The following is a 6,000-nucleotide window of genomic DNA, read 5'->3' as shown; positions in this document are numbered from 1 at the left end:
GTTACTTGTTGATAGAAACTCAAAGGCTGACGTTTTATTGGCTTAGCATAGCATTGTATGTGATTTAGCCTATGTTAGATACTCATTATTCAGAAGGCAACGCTCAGGGTATTTTGTAGTATGTGTCAAAGCTACTGAAAGTGGGCTATCTGTGACGGCAGTGTGTCAGCATACTTGGAGTTATTAAATATGATTGACACATGACCAGGGGATTATTCCATGACCCAGTTTCAGTGGTAGCACATAGCTTACTCTGTCTGTTTTTTGCAATGAGATACATTGAAATTGTTTTAACTGAATGTGTGCATATGCTAAATAAAATTAAGCTGGGGAATGAGACATTAATTCAGTACGACCAAATAATGAATCTTCCTGTAAGCCTTAGTTACAGACTGTAAAGCAGCTAACTCAAACATTTGCTCCTTTCAATACGTTGAAACAGAAATTAATGAGCACATAAAACTCTCTTTTCAATTAATAATTCACATGGATTTAGAGGGGTGGTTTTCTTTTAGAATTAAATTACAATTAAGGTATTGTAATGAACAGACGTGTGCAGGCTCAACCTATGCCTGAGCACCTGCCCTTTTGCCCTCCTATGAAAAAGTGCCAGCGCAGCTCGTGGATCTTTTACATTTGATGAATGACTTCTTAATTTTAATTTACATTTTTTATTTTAACATTACAAATTGCACATCATAGTAGCTAATTTCATAAGAACTTGAATCTCATAAAAATCCCCATCCCCCGCCCTCCCGCCCCAGGAGCGCACTCGTCTGACTTGTGTGCAGTGGCCACTGGCGACGGGGTCACTGGGCAGGAGACCGGCAGGAAGCAATTTTTGAGTTTGATCTATCATGTGTGTCACTCACTTTTAGGGAAAAAGAATGGGGCAATTTGACTGCTTGTTAGTAAGATGTGGTTGTCAGCAGCAGGACAAACTCAAATAAAGTAAAAAATAAGATTGCTTCGACAGCATAGCTAACTAGCTAGCAGATTTACATCATAATTCGCTATGATCAGCTGATAGCCACTCTTTTCCCGATGTCAATAATCTCTCATCGTCTCTAGGCCTAGGAGTCACTGGCACTAGATTTCTTATGATGAGTGATGAGTGATGAGTGATGAGTGATGAGTGATGAGTGATGAGTGATGAGTGATGAGTGATGTGTGATGAGTGATGAGTGATGAGTGATGAGTGATGAGTGATGAGTGATGAGTGATGAGTGATGAGTGATGTGTGATGTGTGATGAGTGATGAGTGATGAGTGATGAGTGATGAGTGATGAGTGATGTGTGATGAGTGATGAGTGATGAGTGATGAGTGAGTGTGTTGTTGTTGCAGATATATTATTATATTTGAGCACCTTCCCACTCAAAGGTCTGTGCACTGCCCTGGAGGTGTGTGTTATTTGGATTTTGTTTTTCAGACAGAAGAAAACAGTGTCGGCAAGCAGACACAAACAGTGGGAATGGATGTAATCACCATTACTGGAGAGTTCTGCACTAAGGAGCTGCACCTGGTATGTTTAAGCTGTTGAGTCAGGGAGTTCCAGGCTCTGGCCAGACACATTTTCTAAATAATTAAATGGTTCTCCACACTTTGAATATTGCATGTACCAAACGAAATGTGGGTCCCCAAAGCACGCCAGTGAATAACTGTAAAAAGCCTGTTTTAAAAGGATCAGAGAAACTAGGCCAAACCTTAACTACACACAACCCTTAGGCTTCCTCAGGGGACCCAGCCAAGTCTTCATGAAGAGAGACCAGAAGACTGAAGGAGGACTCACAGGTCACGAAACTCTGAAAAATATGTTGTCCAATACCCTTCGTACCATTTCAGTGAAATTCCTAGTAAAAAAAACAAAAAACGACAGTTTAAAACCAGAGTGAGGCAAAAGGGCCATGGGAATCCAAACCATACTGTTGCAGAGAACGATCATTCACCATATTATTTTCTTTTTTCAGTCTATATATGATGACCTCCATTACAGGTTCTCCAACAATAGCTTCATAAAATATCCTCCAACCTACACTACCAGTCAATGGTTTGGACACACCCACAGTGAGGGAAAAAAGTATTTGATCCCCTGCTGATTTTGTACGTTTGCCCACTGACAAAGAAACGATCAGTCTATAATTTTAATGGTAGGTTTATTTGAACAGTGAGAGACAGAATAACAAAAAAAAAATCCAGAAAAACGCATGTCAAAAATGTTATAAATTGATTTGCATTTTAATGAGGGAATAAGTATTTGACCCCCTCTCAATCAGAAAGATTTCTGGCTCCCAGGTGTCTTTTATACAGGTAACGAGCTGAGATTAGGAGCACACTCTTAAAGGGAGTGCTCCGAATCTCAGCTTGTTACCTGTATAAAAGACACTTGTCCACAGAAGCAATCAATCAATCAGATTCCAAACTCTCCACCATGGCCAAGACCAAAGAGCTCTCCAAGGATGTCAGGGACAAGATTGTAGACCTACACAATTCTGGAATAGGCTACAAGACCATCGCCAAGCAGTTCTTAAGACCATCGCCAAGCAGTGTTTGGTTTTCGCCAGGCATAATGGGACCCATCTCATCCAGAAAGTTGACTCAAGTTTGCCAAAAAGACTCTTGGAAGAACGTTCTATGGACAGATGATTCAAAAGTATAACTTTTTGGATGACATGGTTCCAGAATGCCTGGCGAAAACCAAACTCTGCATTCCACAGTAAGAACAGACATCATACCAACGGTCAAGCATGGTGGTGGTATGATGGTTTGGGGATGCTTTGCTGCCTCAGGACCTGGACGATTTGCCTTAATAGAAGGAACCATGAATTCTGTTCTGTATCAGCGAATTTTACAGGAGAATGTCAGACCATCCTTCTGTGAGCTGAAGCTGAAGCACAGCTGGGTCATGCAGCAAGACAATGATCCAAAACACACAATCAAGTCTACATGAAAATTGCTAAAAAGCAACAAATTTGAAGTTTTGGAATGGCCTAGTCAAAGTCCAGACCTAATCCCAATTGAGATGTTGTGGCAGGACTTGAAACGAGCAGTTCATGCTTGAAAACCACACGTCACTGAGTTAAAGCAGTTCTGCATGGAAGAGTGTGCCAAAATTCCTCCACAGCGACGTGAGAGACTGATCAACAACTACAGGAAGCATTTGGTTGGAGTCATTGCAGCTAAAGGTGGCACAACCAGTTATTGAGTGTAAGGGGGCAATTACTTTTTCACACAGGGGAATTGGGTGTTGCATAACTTTGTTTATGAAATAAATGAAATAAATATGTAATTGTTGTGTTATTTGTCCACTTATGTTCCCTTTATCTAATATTAGGTTTTGGTTGAAGATCTGATAACATTCAGTATCACAAATATGCAAGTAGAGAAAATTAGAAAGGGGGCAAATACTTTTTCATAGCACTGTACATTTGATTTGCTCACAAATCAGGACTGTTAAAAGTGTCAAAACAATAAAACATGAGCTGTGATTACATTTAATGTAGTGCGTGTGCCCACTTCTGTGTGTGTGTGTGTGTGTGTGAGAGAGAGTGTGTGTGTGTGCGAGTGTCCTGAGAGTGTCCTGTTGGAAGGTGAACCTTCGCCCCAGTCTGAGGTCCTGAGTGCTCTGGAGCAGGTTTTCATCAAGGATCTCTCTGTACTTTACTCCGTTCATCTTTGCCTCGATCCTGACTAGTCTCCCAGTCCCTGCCGCTGAAAGGGATGGTGCCAGGTTTCCTCCAGATGTGATGCTTGGCATTCAGGCCAAAGAGTTCAATCTTGGTTTCATCAGACCAGAGAATCTTGTTTCTCATGGTCTGAGAGTCCTTTAGTTGCCTTTTGGCAAATTCCAAGTGGGCTGTCATGTGCCATTTATTGAGGAGTGGCTTCCGTCTGGCCACTCTACCATAAAGGCCTGATTGGTGGAGTGCTGCAGAGATGGTTGTCCTTCTGGAAGGTTCTCTCATCTCCACAGAGGAACTCTAGAGCTCTGTCAGAGTGACCATCTGGTTCTTGGTCACTTCCCTGTCGAAGACCCTTCTCCCCCGATTGCTCAGTTTGGCTGGGCAGCCAGCTCTAGGAAGAGTCTTGGGGGTACCAAACTTCTACCATTTAAGGATTTGCAAAAATGTCTAAAAACCTGTTTTCACTTTGTCATTATGGGGTATTGTGTATAGATTGCTGAGGATAAAAAAAAAAAGTAATCCATTTTGGAATAAGGCTATAACGTAACAAAATATGGAAAAAGTCAAGGGGTCTGAATACTTTCCGAAGGCATTGTATCTGATTGGATGTGCATAGCTTAATTGGCAGGCCCTCATTGGTTGTTGGCCAGGGTATTCTACCTTTGCTACCTTTGAGCAGGTGCAGATGGACTCAGCTTGGAATCAGCTGTGTTGTATCCGCTGTCATGTTGGAAATAAACCATCTTCGTGATGTTAATGCTTTATACTGTCGAGTTTCTCTTTGCAATAACTAAAAAGAACCCGCTTCCTTTAACCGCGGATGCAACATCGACAGCAAGTGGAGCAGCCTTTCTCTGACGGGCCGACAGCAGGTGGAGGACATGGTACCCTGTTCCCTATGTAGTGGACTACTTTTGACCAGGGCTCATAGGGCGGCAGGTAGTCTAGTGGTTAAGAGCGTTGGGCCAGTAACCGAAAGGTTGCTGGTTTGAATCCCCGAGCCAACTAGGTGAAACAGTTGTTGATGTGCCCTTGAGCAAGGCACTTAATCCTAATTGCTCCTGTATGTCACTCTGGATAAGAGTGTTGACTAAAATGTAACAGGATTGAGTTTGGGAAACCCTGGTATATAACACTCCTCCAGCAACCCCTAAAAGCAGCATCCAATGTACCGGAATCATTGGCATTTCAATCTGTAGCTGCTCTGACTGTCAAACACTGCAGCCTCACAATAGACTTTGTTGTGATCATACATCACCCACTTTTCATATTCAGCCTGAAACATTGAATGAGTGCAATAAAATCTGGAAATGGTTCTGTGTGCGTTCTAAATACTCACCAGGGAATCCTGCAGCTAGGAAAGAGTGTCTTTGAATAGTTAGTCTATTCAAATAAAGCAAAGGAGTGGGGGAAGGGAGGGGGAGAGAAAGAGGGGAGGGGGGAGAGAAAGAGGGGGGTTGGGGGATACTATTGGGCAGCATTGAAAACAACCAAACAAAGCGTCAGTATTAAAAGTGGTGCTTTAAATATGGCTGTTCTGGTGAGGAAAGGCAACAGATTAGAAAATAAATGGCTGTTCATTTCCACGCGTCAACAGTAATTCATGAGGGTGTCAGTCAGCGCCAAGCTGCATCGCCCCCTGTTAACTCCGGTCCTACTGCTGGGGCTCTGTCTCTATTGTGGTCAAGGAGGGCACCAGCTCCAGCAGTGTCCGGTACGTCCCAGAGGGACGGTCACGTGATCTTCCACCTCCTGTGGCAGGTGTGAGTATCCGCTCTTCATCACTTTCTGCCAAACCCTTTTTGGTGTCGATCACACTAGTTGACTGTCACTCATGTACTGTTTCTACAGTGTTAGTGGATTCCAGTGCCGCAGGGAACTTTATTGACCAGACCCTTGCCTCCTCTCTTAACATCACCTCATACCCGCTCTCCTCTCCTTTCCTGGTTAAAGCCCTCGATAATCGGCCATTAGGTTCCGAGACCATCACACACATCACCAAACCACTCACCCTCACCGTGGAGTCCATCCATCAGGAGAACATTCCTTCATCATCACCAGTGCACCAGCTCACTAGATCATCCTCTGCCTCACTTGGCTTCAATGCCATAACCCCACCATCTCATGGTTGAGGATGAAAATCACATACCGGGCACTCGAATGCCGGAGGACCTGCTTTCCCGCCCCCTGTGGTTCCACGTCGGTTGAGAGTCCTGTGGTTGCCCTTCAGCCCAACATCCCAAAGGTTTACCAGGACCTGCGGGAGGTATTTTCCAAAACCCGCGCCACCTGTCTCCCTCCTCATCGCCCCTGGGACTG

Source organism: Coregonus lavaretus (genome assembly GCF_964263955.1).
Source record: "Coregonus lavaretus genome assembly, chromosome: 15".
Lineage (NCBI taxonomy): Eukaryota > Metazoa > Chordata > Actinopteri > Salmoniformes > Salmonidae > Coregonus > Coregonus lavaretus.
This window is presented reverse-complemented; position numbering follows the sequence as displayed.